At 41.2% G+C, this 16634-nt stretch overlaps 1 pseudogene across 1 annotated transcript; it reads right to left on the bottom strand.

Annotated features, from left to right (window-relative positions):
* Positions 1-610: 610 nt before the first annotated feature.
* LOC146381624 (uncharacterized) lies at positions 611-8345 on the bottom strand (annotated as a pseudogene). Its single transcript, XR_014801230.1, has 13 exons — positions 8207-8345; positions 7956-8105; positions 4293-4400; positions 4056-4178; positions 3352-3459; positions 3139-3197; positions 2870-3006; positions 2286-2356; positions 2141-2148; positions 2058-2092; positions 1448-1535; positions 858-1260; positions 611-766 (listed from the first exon to the last, which is right to left on the bottom strand). The product of XR_014801230.1 is annotated as an uncharacterized LOC146381624 (transcript).
* Between the last annotated feature and the right edge of the window lie 8289 nt (positions 8346-16634).

Below are 16634 nucleotides of genomic sequence, written 5' to 3'. Positions count from 1 at the left end.
ATCCAAGGTAAGCTTGGTTAGCATGGGGTGTCTAGGGACCCTTACTCAATACAGATGCTTTGGTCAGGAATCGAACTGACCAGGTCACTCAAACACACACACACACACACACATCCTTGTGCAACCTCATCGCTCGATGCTAATATATCCTACATACAGGTTCTTATAATTTTATTAGAAGAAACTCATCTCATTCATAACAACTGAATTAAACATCAAATGTAAGTTCATTACAAAGCTTTAAGACATTTACACTAAAAAAGTCAATTCATACATGAATGAAGCATTAATCAGACAACAAACAATATTAAGCAGCTCCTAATTATAGCATTATATTTGGACATGAGCGTCCAGGTTTCTCGTTCAGTTTGAATAGACAACTCTTCAATAACTCATACCTCAATTAACCAAAACAGAAAAAAAAAAATAAGGACAGTCCTCGAAATCATGCCACCAACTTGATATAAAGCAGTCACAATCAGACATTGGTTTATGACAGCTTGTACTGTAGCCAGTTACATAAGATTCATTACATATAATTTTAAATTATAAAATACATTTAAAAACACAAACCTGTCATTGTATAGTGAGCCTTTCTGATTTTGTACTATTAATATTGTCTTCCATCATCATGTGTGTAGTGCCGGTTGCTGTGGCCTTGGTTCTGAATATACGGGTTCATCTTGGGTTGATTCTGGGCATAAGGGTTGTTCTAATGTCGAGCCTGAGCGTATGGGCTTATGTCCTCTTGTTCATCATATATTCGCTACAGAAAAAAAAAAGAATGAGAGTAAATTTAAGAAACCAAAAAATCTGATGAGTGTATCACTTCTTAGGACACACAGAGGCATACTCACCAAGCCACTGTTCATATGTCCAAAATTTTGTCGGCCGTTGCTTGGTTTCATTTCCAGGTTGGTCCTGTTGTCCCAGCTGTTGGTGGTGGTGGCAGCTCGTGGGAATATGGATACTCCACCATTCGGAAAACCTGAATGGCCATTGGCTTTTTGTTGGTCGTTGATTGGTTTCATCTCCAGGTTGGTCCTGTTATCCCAGCTGTTGGTGGTGGTGGCAGCTCGTGGGAACATGGGCACCGCACCATTCTGAAAACCTGAATGGCCATTGGCTGACCTATTAAATGAGACTCCCTGGCTGTAGCCAAACTTATTGCTAGCCATCGGTTGTGAGGCAGAACTCAGGTTAGTGTAGGGTTTTTCCATTTCTGCACTTTTGCTATTCTTGGAGATTTTGTTTGATTTTCTGAAATCACAGCAGTAAAATAATATTATAATTTACTATTGTGTCTGTCAGACATGAACAAATTCTCTTGATTTTAAATGCATTTGCATCTAAAATAAAGCCTAAATCAAAGCGAGAAAACACTTTCTCACATGTATAACAGTTAGAAGGACACGAAAGTGGATGAATGAATTGCTAAGAAACTTACGGGGTAGCTACTACTGGTAGAAGGATGAGGGCTATGAGCAGCAGTCCTCCAAGCAAAGAGCCCACGATTACCAGAATGAGCTGCCAGTCTAATAAAACACAATGAAGACGACATCAAGGCAAGTTATTTAAAAAACATTTATTACATTTTCTAGCTTTTGAATAGCCTTCGCAGCTATCGTATCATGTGTTGTCAATAATCTTGTGAGTTTTTTCTTTAAATAGCTGTCATTAGGGCGATCGTGGAGTTGGGTGTTCGTCTTGTAATCGGAAGGTTGCCGGTTTGAGCCCCGGCTCAGACAGTCTCGGTCATTGTGTCCTTGGGCAAGACACTTCACCTACTGCCTACTGGTGATGGCCAGAGGGGCCGATGGTGCGATATGGCAGCCTCGCCTCTGTCAGTCTGCCCCAGGGCAGCTGTGGCTACAACTGTAGCTTGCCTTCACCAGTGAATGAATGTGAGAGTGAATGAATAGTGGTATTGTAAAGTGCTTTGAGGGGTCCCGAAAAGCGCTATATAAATGCAATCCATTATTATTATTATTATTATTATTATTATTATTAAGTAACCATGTTTCTGCTTTCACTTTAAAAACATGCAGTATACTCACTTTCTGAGCAGTTAAAACCAGAATAACCAAACAAACTTTATAACAATAGAAGACGGAGGGGAAGGAGTACTTACTTCACACACTTTTTATCCTTAATTTTTCCCCAAGGGCACAAGTAGCTGTAAAAAAGAAAAATTGAGACAGTTTGTCGTTTGCTTACATAAGACACACACAGACAGACACACACACACACACACACCACTTATCTTGCTCAGGTAATCATCTTACCAATGCACATTCTAGTACTGTAGTCTGTTTTCTTGTAGCCTTCATTACAAGTACAGCTGAAAGTTCCATCGCTTGATGTGCAATTTGTATTTTTTTCATCACAGGGAGTGTCATCACACAGGTCCATAGATTTAAATGAAGGAGAGAAAAAAGTCTCAGTACTCAAATGTTTCTCACATGTTTCATAACATGTACAACAGTAAAATAAATGAATCACTAACATGCCATGAAATAAACCCTTCAATGAAATTAACAGCATGACTTCAGTTTAGAAATATGATCATCAGGACATCATAACTCACTGAATTATAATTAAAGATTATAAAATATGCAATGACAGCAGTTTCCCTGATTGTGACATCCATTATATTTTTATTACAGCTAAATCATCTTTGATAGATGGTGGAAATAGTTTAATTCAGACAGAAGTGTAGATTTAGTATAAAGGATTCTGAAACGCATCTTGTCAACTGTACTCTTTCTGAAAATAAATCTATATTTACTGTGAGTCTTATTCTAGAAACATATCAAAATAAATCTGACCGAAACGACACAACACACTAGAATACAGGTAATAAACTTACTCTCAAAGGTTTCCGCAATCACATTACAATCCCAACACCCTTTTAATGTTTGTACAACTTCATCTTCTTTGATCTCAGAACTGGCTTTGAAGGTGATGTCTACTAATGCATCGACCTTCAAAGCCATATTTCTTGGCCTGTAAAGGCAAAATCACATTTAGTGACAACTGTATCTTGATTTACTCATGAAAATACCATGTTAGTGTTCTGTGATGTGAAGTAGGCTGAAAAAATGGTACGGTAGAATTTGTTGTGAGCCTGAGACTTACAGGAGTTTCAGCACTATACATCCAAAGTAACCGTCCTTCCCTCTGTAAACTTTATCCAGCTGTGTTTTCAAAAGAAAATACGTTTTGGTCAAGATGAATAAGATATCATTGTTTTTAACTTTACCTTAAATTTAGCTTGTAATGTCAAGTGCATTTTCAAAAAATGTCCATAAAGACACATTTATTGATAGAGAGTAGTAACTGATTACTTACATCAGCAATAATTATATCTGCAGTTTCTTTAAATTCCTTTGATCTGCGGTCTCTCATTTTTTCCATTAAATTTTTTATTTAGTTGAAGTTTTCCAGGAAAAACTTTGGCTAAAAATAAGAAAGCATCATCAGAAGAAACTTGAAATCTAATAAAATTACACTTTATATGTATAATTTTCTTTCTGATTGGAGGAAGATTGATCCCAGTGTCGTACAGTGTCTGTCTGTTACATATGAACCTACAACTAGCAGGTACTTAACTAAGATTAAGACAGAAAGCTAGCTGGGTAGCTAACATAAAAGCTTACCTGCTAACACATGGCAAAAAGAATATTTGAGGATGTCTACTTCACCTGTCTAAAGAATAAAAAACTCCAACTTGTCTTTCTTGCACTTAGTTTTGCATGGATAAAGTAAACCAAATCTAAAATGTTAATTACTGGCATTAAAGTTTGTTGTTTCACAAATTGTATTAACTTGGTTAAGGCAGGCTAACAGTTTACCAACAGTTTACCGAACTCACCTACTGTTTATGTCTGATTGGGAGATAGCTAGTTCAAAAGGTGCATATTGTTTTGAATGACCTGTCCTTCAGTGATCTACTAATCTTCCTCCATCCCGCGTAGAATTATATATTGCTGTCTTCATTATGTCACTGTTAAATACAGTAAAATCTCCATAGCGGCACACAAACAAATACTTACAGCGCTCACAACTGTTTGAAACATTGTTGTAGGAATCACCAGGAAGGCACAAGCATACATATGTGTCGTTATAACGGACCTCACAGGTGCTTCCAGTGCCACAGGGATTTGGGTTGCAGGGATCTTTAAAGTGAGAAAAAAAAACCCAGGTGTGTGTGCACACACACACACACAAAATTTGAAACACTGTGTGAATAGTATAACCTGTGAACATTTGGATCTAGAGCATCAAATTACCTTTAAATGGAGTTGTTTTTGTTGCAGTAGTTGAATCACCTGTTGCTGCAGTAGTTGAATCGCCTGTTGCTGCAGTAGTTGAATCGCCTGTTGCGGTTGCTGAAGTTGCTAAGAGTTGTGTTAAAATGCAGTAGTTAGTACATGATAACCTTTGTTCATAACTTTGAAATTCGATATCCAGGAAACAAGCCAGAAAAAAAAATATTAATCAAAGTTATTAAAGCAGGATCATACAGTGTATGAGCAGGCATGAAACAATGAAAAGTAGTTTGTGGGGGTGTCAGTGTCAAACTCACTGAAAAAAAAAGAATTTCTGATAAAAATGCCATTTCACATTTATATGGATAATTCAATTCAATTCAATTCAATTCAATTTTATTTATATAGCGCCAAATCACAACAAAAGTCGCCTCAAGGCGCTTCATAGATACAGAGAAAAACCCAACAATCATATGACCCCCTATGAGCAAGCACTTTGGCGACAGTGGGAAGGAAAAACTCCCTTTTAACAGGAAGAAACCTCCGGCAGAACCAGGCTCAGGGAGGGGCGGCCATCTGCTGCGACCGGTTGGGGTGAGAGAAGGAAGACAGGATAAAAGACATGCTGTGGAAGAGAGACAGAGGTTAATAACAGATATGATTCAATGCAGAGAGGTCTATTAATACATAGTGAGTGAGAAAGGTGACTGGAAAGGAAAAACTCAATGCATCTTGGGAATCTCCCGGCAGCCTACGTCTATTGCAGCATAACTAAGGGAGGATTCAGGGTCACCTGGTCCAGCCCTAACTATATGCTTTAGCAAAAAGGAAAGTTTTAAGCCTAATCTTGAAAGTAGAGATAGTTTCTGTCTCCCGAATCCAAACTGGAAGCTGGTTCCACAGAAGAGGGGCCTGAAAACTGAAGGCTCTGCCTCCCATTCTACTTTTAAATACTCTAGGAACAACAAGTAGGCCTGCAGAGCGAGAGCGAAGTGCTCTAATAGGGTGATATGGTACTACAAGGTCATTAAGATAAGATGGGGCCTGATTATTTAAGACCTTGTATGTGAGGAGCAGGATTTTGAATTCAATTCTGGATTTAACAGGAAGCCAATGAAGGGAAGCCAAAACAGGAGAAATATGCTCTCTCCTTCTAGTCCCTGTCAGTACTCTTGCTGCAGCATTTTGGATTAGCTGAAGGCTAATCCAAAATGATACAAAACTAACTCTAACTACATGAAGATACATTAATTATTTACTGATTTTATTTTTAATTAGGAAACACAGAGTTAAATTGGATCATTTCTCAGTATCAGTAAGAGAGCACCAGAAGTGACACAGACTCTACATGGAGAACATAAAGTTCACTCAACCATCATTTAGGTTTCAGACATGTAAGTCAGCGGTCCCCAACCCCCGGGCCTCGGACCGGTACCGGTCCGTGAGTCGTTTGGTACCGGGCCGCGAGAGTAGAGGCTCAGGTGTGAAATGTATGGTTTTCAGGGTTTTTATCGGTTTTCAGCGTTATTTTGTTATCGCTTTTATCGTTAACTTGGTTTTCCTGGGTCTTTTCACGTGTGTTATGAATAAATCTTCTTTTTTTCGGTACCGGTAATAGTTTTATTTTGTTGTATTTATCCGCGACACCTTAAAGGCCGGTCCGTGAAAATATTGTTGGGCATAAACCGGTCCGTGGCGCAAAAAAGGTTGGGGACCGCTGATGTAAAGCATTAAACAGTTTGCAGGATCTGAAGTGAACAAAGAGACTTCCTTGATCGTGGCCTCCGAAAAGGATGTGGTATAACAACAGGTTCATAAAATAATAAAATGACATATTGTCAGACTGTTGACACGAACACACTGGTCAAATTTACTTATGTATGTGCTAAACCAGCCCAGATACACAATGGCTGCAAAAGAAAGCTGTGCAAGTTACACAATTATTACAAACATATGAGTCCTGGGCAAGTCTATAGAATTCGGATAGAAGCAAAACAAAAGGGGAAAGGAACTAGTAACTGTTAATCATGAAAATGATATTCTCATATTCAAACTAATTTGAGATATTTCGATTGGAGGACATTTATCCAGGCAGTCTTACGTCATGGGTAGCTCTCCGTTTTGCTGTTACAGCGGTAATCTTGGATCAGGAATGACTGCAAATTCTTAAATAAAATAATTTATTTATCTGCTATTTATATAAAGCCTATTAAAGCTCCACCTGTTTAGATTGAATTAAAATGAAAGCCTAATGAAATTAAAAAACAACTATATTAAAATGAATATTTCACCTCTAAAGTTTTTCTGATGTGTTAATTTGTTTATCACTTTATCATACACTATTAAACTGAAAAAAAAATGAGCATTTTAAATTTGATGCAATAAAATCAGGCTACTTACCAAAAATGGCTACAACAAGCCAAAGGACAGACAGGGGGATGAATTTTTGAGCCATTGGAAGAATCAAAAACAACTTTAACACAGGAAAGAAAGTCAGTGAAGGCCAGAAGTGGCCGAGTCTGTAGTTCTCTAAATCTTTGGGTTTAAAACTGCCAATTGTTCTCCACTGGTGGTTTTAATCAGTAACCACCCCTCATATAGGCAGTGTGCTAAGTGCAGGTCACGCCCAGAGATGATGACCAGGACGACCACTTTTTAAGCTTTTTGTCTACTAATCAATTTTCCACGACTTTTTTTGCCAGCTGGTTTATCTAATGGATATTTTAAAGGCCAGTCCAGACCAACATGGTGCTGATCACAAACACAGAAACATAAAATTCCCACACTATTTGTTTGATATATGAGCTCTATGAAGTGCAGAGTGATAGGTTTGTAGCTTGAACCTATTCGCTGGAACGTTGAAGACAATATAATTACACAGCAAGTAAGACACGAAGTAGGCAAAGTTCTTCATGTTTCTCGTGCACGGGAGAGAACCGGACAAACGCCGTTCCTTCGCTTGACCCCAGTTGCTCTCGTCCGCTCCCCCATAACACTGCTCTTTTATTGAGGTTACATGAATATACATAGGTTCATTAACATATGACGTCTACATACAAACAAAGAGTACCTTGCCTGTGTGTGTGTGTGTGTGGGGGGGGTCAGAGTGTGACCCCATAAATGACTTCCCTAAACCTGCTGGTCTGGAAGTCCAGCAGTTCATCTAAACAAAAGGCACTTAGACTAAAACAGATATAGCTACGTTTATCCTACCATAAAACAATAAGACAAGGTACGACCCCTCCCATGCTCCCAGAGTGCTCTGGAATGCACACAAAGTTTGCAGACTATTAAGGATCAAACTTCTACCAATCTAAAACTAATTATAAAACTCTAAGCATATATAAGTAGATATTTCTAAGCATAAATGACAATCAACAATACAAAACCTAACATTCCCCCCTTTTTGACCTTTATGCTAGAAAAGTTCCCAGTTATGATCACCTCATGTCTGACAGTGTAAATGCAAACATTTTTATACACCGCATATGTCAATCACCCTAAATTACTGTAAAAGTACACTGTCATGAACCGAGGTTCAGTGCACAAGCTGGACCCAGAAGCAGAGCCAACACACACAGGAGTACGAGAAAATAAACTTTATTTTAACTGAAGGTGTCCCGGGAGGGTAGAAGGAAAAACACGCGTGAAACTAGAGAAACCAAGGGACCGGGAGAGTCTTACGGTGAAAAGCGGGGCCGTGGGAGCCGGAGGGAGGGGTGAGGGTCCGCGGGGGAGCTCCAGGAAAGTTGAGGTGACGAGTACTGAAGGCGATCCAAACTCCAGATGGGCAGTGGACAGGCAGGTGGCTCAAAAAACACGCCGAGCTGTTATCTGAGTGCACAGGACAGAATTAGCGCTCGTTCAGACAAATGAGAGTTTTCACAATCGCTTTCCCGCAGGTGTACGTTACCGCTGTGAGACGACTAACGGACTGGCGTGGAGCAGCAGGCTGGGCTGGATCAAATAGTCCACCTGATGATCGCCTGGGATGGGATGCAGGTGTAGAGTTAACAGCCACGCCCGTGGGCGTGGGCATCCCATCAGCTCCTCGGACGCCGGGCCGCGGACCATGACATACACAGTTTAACAAATGTATTAGCAGTTATCCCATTCCTCATTGATCTCATCCAATGGCAAACTGCATCCTACGAGCAAACAAATTAATTGTTAATTTAATAGTTAAAATAAGAAAGTAACATTTTCAAAAACATCCCAGCTCTGCGGTGATCACCCATCATCTGTGCAGAGTGGTTTTAGTTCAGCAGGGCGTCATGAATGTGAATGTTTCCATCACTGTCCATAGGACCAGAGTCCAAATGTATGTAGAATAGAAATTCAAACATACCAGTTGGTTTTGTTGTTTGTCAATGAGGCTTTCAGCTATTATGAAAGCTGCAGACCTCTACCAACCCCCATCACCTCACTTCAGGCCTCCGTCCTGCAAGGGGGATACTCATGACTCCTCCATTGTCCATGCTCTGCAGGAAAAATCCTCTGTGGAAAGGGTGCTGGATCCAGTTATCTTACTGCTGTTATGATCCCAGCAGTCTTCAGAGTGTCATCATATGCACAGTACAGTGACACAGCATTAGGTGATGGTCATAGGAAACTGCTGTCATCACCACCATAGCTTCTGGTTCCTGTGCTTTTCACAGAATCATGATGTCATCCGTGAACTCCCCCTGCGCTGTCGATGGAGCTTGGCACGCTCCCCTCATCCTTCAGGTGCCCGTCTGTTGTCCACAATCCCTTCTGTTGGCCTCTGGAAGGCCCCCTTGGCACAGATCTCATTCCCAGCAGCTTCATGGTCCTTGCTGTGGCTCTGAAATCTGATCTCATAATGGGCTCCAACCAGCTCGACCTTTGACCTCAACCACTGCCTGGGCTGTCAGCTATGCCTGGAATGGTTCTTGCTTCTCACTGGGCCTCTGAAGATTTCTCATGAGATTCCTTTCAGCAACACTGTGACCTGCACCTGTATTTCCTTGCTAGGAGGAAAAACTTCTATCTGGAAAGCATGTCAATCATCATCAAACCACATTCTTTAGTTCGGCGAACTTCACTTATAGGCCGTCAAAGCCTCATCTGAACATGGATGCACCACTTGCATAGGTTTAATACCCATAAATGAACTGTTAATCACACAAATCACTGCAAAAATCATATAAAACATATAAAACATTGTGTTTCATGTTAATCCTGGACCCCTCCTCTTGACGCATGGACACTCCCATGAGTCAACTCATCAAACCTAGATTCCTGTCTTAAAGAAAAAGGTTAGCTAGATCATGTCCCAGGCAACATCAGGGCATCTCCGCCGGAGTAGCTACGTAACCCTGCAATAAAAGATGTTAGTGTGTTTTGCATATTAAATTTGCTGAAGACCTGGCTCTGCCAGGAGCCTGCATACACACCATCATGGCCTGGAAAACAAGATCTGGAAGTGAAATCAAACTTCACACTCATAAACAATTATATCATAAGAGTAATAAAGCATTCAGCATCAGCAGGACAAGTATTATGTGCAGGTTTGCTCAAATTTGAAAAATACAATTATTGCCATAATTACTCAGTCAACATTAATGTAATCGGTGACTTCCCTTAAGCAAAGTCACTCAACTCATCAATCACTAGGAGCTCAATAGTGGCCAGCTAATGAGCACCATATGAAAGTATTCCATAAACACTGCATCTCTTATTTGTTTTTCTCATGTCACTCGTCCGCTTCTGCTGAATCCTCTACATGCATTCTTAGAAAAAACAAACATTAGCAACACACATAGATCATCCCGGTGGTCAGGCGCAGGTCGACAGGTTCCAGAGGTGCTATAAAAAGACCATAAAGTTAGCCATCCATAGCTGTGGAAAGAAGTGACACTAGTTTCAACACAATGTCTCACATGTTATTCACATTGTCAAAGTAACCTTCACATTTTCCCAACAACACAGTGTAACAGCATCACCAACTCATAACCTATAAACACAGTTTCTTCACACATAAACCCAGAAATCCTGTGGCAGAAAAACATTAACCAGTCGTCCTGTTATAAATCACATGATCAAACCTGTCAAAGGATTTTTGTTTTTATATAATGTGATCAGCTTCATGAAATGTGCTTTTTCTGTTTACTAAGCAGTCTACATGTCTACGTGACTTTTCACCTAATAACTTTTGTGATGAACTTATTCAGCTACTAAACCACTTCCTGTTTTTAAAGAACAGATGTACACTTTGTGCAAAGTAGACAGGAAGCGTAGGCTTTTGCAGAGCGTGCTTGTGCTGTGCTGATTTTGCTGATTCTGAGTGACGTTGTTATTTTTGTACACACACACACACACACACACACACAGACATAAGACATGTATAAATAAAGAACGCAGGCAGACGCAGATCGCAGGGTGCGTTCGTTACTGCCCACACGTGTAAAGACAACTGCAGTGTTTGTGTTTTCTAACTCAGGTGTCTTAGCTGAAGAACTACAGGGTGATTTAAAGAAATCCCTTGTCATTTAAATTGGTCCTTCGAGCTTAGCGATGGAAACAACAGACACGTTTCTGTGACTCCAATTCAAGGTCTGACTGCTGTATCCTGACGTCGTGGGGAAGCCAGCACCGAAGTCTGTCGACAGCCCTCTCTAGGTAGAGGTGAAAGACCTGGGACGTAAATTCGGGTTCAGGCCGGTGAACATTTCTGGTCCACGGCGTTGGGATCCAGCCAAGACAACTTGAATAACCAGCAAAAGACGACTGGGGGTGAGAAAACACTGTTTAGGTTTAACCCGCCGCAAAGGTCTAAGCAGGTCTAATCCGCCGCAAGGATTTGAAATAAACGCGTGTAGGTTTAACCCGCCGCAAGGGTCTAAGTAGGTCTAATCCGCCGCAAGGATTTGAAATAAACGCGTGAAATAAGGTTTAAGTTCGCCACAAGGAACTGTGTTTAGAGTGGTTTTAGAAGTGGCCGTGAAATACTTCGTGACAAATTCGCGCGCAAATGTCTATCTGTGTGTATGTATATGTGTTTTGGAAGTAAGTTGATTTTACAGCACAACATGCTGCTGAACTACTTCCATTGTTTTTATTGTTTTCTTTGTGTTCCTGCAAAAAGCCCAAGTACTGGTGACAAAGGGGAAAGGTTGAGTTCCGTCTCATAAAACTGACACCGCTCCGTGAATAGCGCGGAGTAGAAGGGCGTGTCAGCCACCACCCCCGAGTCTAGTACCAGAGAAGGCTCTGCAGTACTGTGATAATGGGGAATCAGCCCACAAAACTCACTGCTGACGAGCAGTGGCTAGAAAAGAAATGTCCAGGCGGCGGACAAATCAGTGCTTGTACATGGGGAAATCCTAAGAAAACAAAATGTCCCACTTGGGAAGGAAAATGCAGCCCCTCAGCATTAACACAACTGAAGGACGCTCTTTTGAAAGAAATAGGAGAAACAAAAAACTTAAAAAAGAAAGGAAAACGTAAGCAAGACTTACAATATTTCCAGGCCTGGAAAGAAGAAGCAGTTAGGTGAGATGAAAATAAAAAGAAGAAACAAGAGAAAAAAGATAAACAGTCAGAAAAACAGAATTTAACCGTCAGTTTAGTTAAACCAGAAGATGAGACACCGTGCGGTGTTCACAATACGTGTACTAATCCACCGCCATATGCACCGCCACCACCCACTTCTGCAGCCACGGCTGCAGCACCACCTATTATACACTCACCCATATCAGGAAGAACTAGGTCACACACACATCATCATCCTTATGCAAAAGCACAGACAATGCTAAAGAAACTCTCACTCGAAAATAACCCACAAGAAGAGATAGGTCGTGATCCCACTGGGACCGACATCTGGGGAGACACACTCGACCCGCCAGCCACTGGTATTTACCCAATGGTAGCAGTGGCAAACCCCAGATTTGGCCTATTAGTAGGGCCAGAAGGACAGGAAGAGCAAGATGCGTGCCCAACCATACATATTTTCCGTCCGTGGTCACAAATGGACAGACAAAATGTCCTGAAAGACGTTCCTCCACTGAATGAAGGTTTTATACCATGGAGGGACACTGTAGAAATGATCAGAAGGCAATGGTATTTAAACGGTCATGAGATGCTTCAAGTAGTGCAAGATTTATTAGGATTAAAAATAGGAACAGTTAGAGGAGATTATACCGGCTCAAATGCCGGGGGAGTACCATACTCACCAGGAAGCACAGAACTAAACAATGCCCTAGCAAATTTATATGAGAGAATTAGAGTACGGTTGGCCCCAAGGGCTGACTATGGAAAAATAGGAGAGGTAAAACAAAAAGAAGCGGAAACAGCTTCTGATTTTCTGGACCGCCTGCGTCCAGTTTTTAGACAGCATTCAGGATTAACTTATGAGGAGGGTCCAGAGACCCCATATCAACAACAACTTAAGAATGCCTTTTTAAATGGCCTCCTACCACAACTAGAAAAACACTGGTTGACTATGAACATAGGATCACTGCCCGACGCACTGCAATATGCAGAACATGCCTTCCGTGTTTTAAAAAAGAAAAATGAGAATGTAGGCACTTTCACAGTAGATCCAGAGACAGGATTTATTGCATTTTCAGGAGAACATAGAGGACAGATGCAAGGACGAAGGAGAGGAAATAGAGGAAGGGGCAGAGGAGGTTACAAAGGCAGAGGAAATAACCGATCAGAACGCTTTGACAGGGAAAGAGACAACACCTGTTGGCAATGCGGAAAGGAAGGACACTTTTCTAGAGACTGTAGATCAGGGAAAAATAGAGAAGGTAGAAATGAAGATTGACTAGACAGAGAGCAAGGAAGTGAGGAAAAACAGGATGATACAGAAGTGTTTAACGTGTATGAACTAGTTGCACTGTTAGAAGAGAGACCCATACTAAAAATTCATGTAAATAGCCAATCCATGACTATGTTATGTGACACAGGTGCATGCAAAACCGTGCTAAATAAAAAACCTAAAAACCTGAAATTTTCAAAAGATACATTGACAGTTAAGTCTGCATCAGGTCACACTAGTGTAAAATCTCTAACAGAAGGGCTACTGCTAGTGCATAAAGAAAGTGGCAGGAGCTGTAAAAATCAATGTATATACGATCCATCCTGTCCAGTCAACCTCCTAGGGAGAGACAGCATGGAGAAATTAAAAATTGGTGTAGTGCCAGGAGCACAAGGCATGCACGCAGAATTAATGTTAAATCATGAAGAGGTAGAAGAAGAGGGACAGATTAATTATAGGAGTGAGGGAAACGGAGAGCCCCACTACTATTGGACTCTAGACCTTCCACCATTAGAGCCTCTACAGAGGTTGGCAGAGAGGTATTTGCCACCAGACGCACAACCACTTGCTTTTGATGAGTATCACAACACCCTAAGATTTAAACAAAGCCCAGGCCCAGATCCTTCATATGACACACAAATTCACAGATTAGGCCCACAGAGGCTTACATTGCAGCACCTTTATGTGACTAAAAGTGGCAACGCTGTGTGCTCAGTGATACAAACTGAAAAAGTACAGGAAATGAGCAGGATGCCAAAACCACATGTGTCTGTAGCACGAAATGAAAACACAGACTGGAGGGAGTTAGGTCACGTTCTGACTCAAGTTGAAAGAGACAGATATGAAAAAACTGAAATAACACATGAAGGATGGCTTCAGGGCCGTAGAACAGGATGCATGAGGTACACATTAGGGTGGGTACTTACGACACAGCCAGCAACTCATCTATCTGACTGTGCAGATACTCACATGTCTGACACCATTAATGAATGACACCTATTCTCACTAGAGCTGTTTCCAGAATTAAAACGGTTGCCCGAAAAGCTGTGGTCAATGGGTCCAACTGATGTTGGACTAATCAAAGGTGCAGACCCTGTTGTGGTAAAAACAACCACTACATACAGACCAGTTAAACCACAGTATCCCCTGACAACAGAAGCGAAGGCAGGGATCGAACCGGTAATTGCTGACACGGAGAGAGCAGGCATTCTAGTTAAAACAGACAAAGTAACTTGCAACACGCCTATTTTCCCGGTGAAAAAAGCAAGCACGGGAAAATACCGTTTAGTGCATGATTTAAGAGCCATAAACGAAGTAACGGAGCAAATCCCACCAGTAGTGGCAAACCCACACACAATTTTGAATCAAGTGACACCTAAAGAACAGTGGTTTTCAGTCATAGACCTGTCAAATGCATTCTTTTCTGTGCCATTGCATCCAGAGTCACAGCACCTTTTTGGTTTCACATTTAATGGCCAAAAATACACGTACACGAGGCTCCCTCAAGGCTTCCAAAATAGCCCAACTTTGTACGCAGAGGCATTAAAGAAATCTATGTCACTGTGCACATTGCCTGCACCAGGGCAATACCTCTTGTACGTGGACGATATTCTGATTACAGGCATCACACAGAATGACTGCAAAGCCAACACTGTGGCAGTATTACATCATCTAGCTGAGCAAGGACACAAGGTGTCACAACACAAACTCCAATTGTGGAGTCTTAAAGTTACGTACTTAGGACACACACTCACAGGGGAGGGAAAGAAACTGTTAGACAGTAGGAAACTAGCAGTACAGAACGCTCCAAAACCTCTCACAAAATAACAAATGATGAGTTTTCTAGGTCTCTGCAATTTCTGCAGAACCTGGATACGCGTCAACCGTCCAACCCCTGCAAGATATGATCTATGGCAGGAATTTAGGACTGAAAGACAAAATACAATGGACTCCAGCAGCAGAAGAAGCATTTAGTAACTTGAAACTAGCATTACAGACGAATACTGTTTTAGCACTGCCTGACTATGATAAGCCTTTCTACTTACATGTAGATGGAGGAGCAGGTTATATGAAAGCAGTGTTAACACAGGCATTTGGAGAAAAACCGCTTGCATTTTACTCGTGTAGATTGGACTCTGTTGCGTCAGGCCTGCCTACATGTGTGCAAGTCTGTGCAGCCGCAGCAGAGGCAGTGAAAAAGTCAGCTGACATTGTCTTAGGGCACACTTTAATCATCAGAGTACCACACGCAGTAACTTCAATTTTACTCCAAGCCAATTTGTCCTACCTCACACATGCAAGACAACTATCATATGTTGGAATCTTACTGTCGCAATCACACATAACCATCCAGAAGTGTGGTCAATTGAACCCGAGCACACTTTTGGCCGCACCCGAAGAAGGTGATCCACACTGCTGTATGCAAAAATTAGATGAGGAGACAAAGCCACGTGCTGACATTTACAGCACACCACAACCCGGTTTTAGTAATGTTTTTGTAGACGGCTCAGCGTCTAAGAATAGCCTAGGACAAAACTGTGTGGGCTATTCAGTGACTACAGCAGACAGAGTGATAGAAGCAAAACCGCTAACATCCTCACACTCCGCTCAGAGTGCAGAACTGAAAGCAGTCATACGTGCATGTGAATTGCACGCAGACCAAGATATCAATATATACACTGACAGCCAGTATGTTTTTTCAGCAGTGTACCACTTTGCAAAAATCTGGCAGAACAGAGGAATGATTACATCTACTGGAAACCCAGTACAACATGGAAGTCTTCTGAAGACACTGTTAGAAGTAATAACATTGCCGAAACAATTAGCATTATGCAAATGTGCTGCACATCAGAAAGATAAATCAGAAATAACTAGAGGCAATAACTTTGCAGATCAAGCAGCTAAGTTAGCCGCACAAAAAACTGTAGACACATTAATGTCTGCATCCACTAAGCAAATACCACTTGACGTACTTAAGGATGAACAAAAAGCAGCACCAACCGCAGAACAGAAGAAATGGTTAAAGTGTGGAGCACAACTAAAAGATGATCTGATGACTTGTGAGGGAAAACCGATACTTCCCAAATCCCTACACAGAACAGCAGCATTAGTGACACATGGGGTTTCTCATGTGTCATCGGCAGGGGTGATACAGATCATTAATACACACTTTTATACTCTAAATTTTGAAACTTCAGTAAAAGAATTTGTGAGAACATGCATGATTTGCCAGAAACACAACTCACAGGGAAATCTAAGACCAAAAAGAGGACATTTCCCCACACCACCTCATCCATTTCACACCATTCATATGGACTTTATTGAATTAAGTGAAAGTCAAGGCTCAAAATATGCTCTAGTGATTATAGACGTATTCTCAAAATGGCCAGAGATTTATCCAGTGAAAAAAGCAGATGCAATCTCAGTTGCAAAATGTCTATGTAATCATTTCATCCCAACATATGGTATCCCTTCTCTGATAAGATCAGACATGATGTGATCAGCAAGGTCTCTGAAGCACTAGGATTCAGCATAAGAAACCATTGTGCTTATCACCCACAAAGTGCAGGGTTAGTGGA

The sequence above is a fragment of the Perissodus microlepis genome, chromosome 8 (genome assembly GCF_051167445.1).
Source record: "Perissodus microlepis isolate ML-2025 ecotype Zambia chromosome 8, ASM5116744v1, whole genome shotgun sequence".
In the NCBI taxonomy this organism is placed as follows: Eukaryota; Metazoa; Chordata; class Actinopteri; order Cichliformes; family Cichlidae; genus Perissodus; species Perissodus microlepis.
The sequence above is the reverse complement of the archived record's forward strand: the minus strand, read 5'-3'. Positions and strand labels throughout refer to the sequence as shown.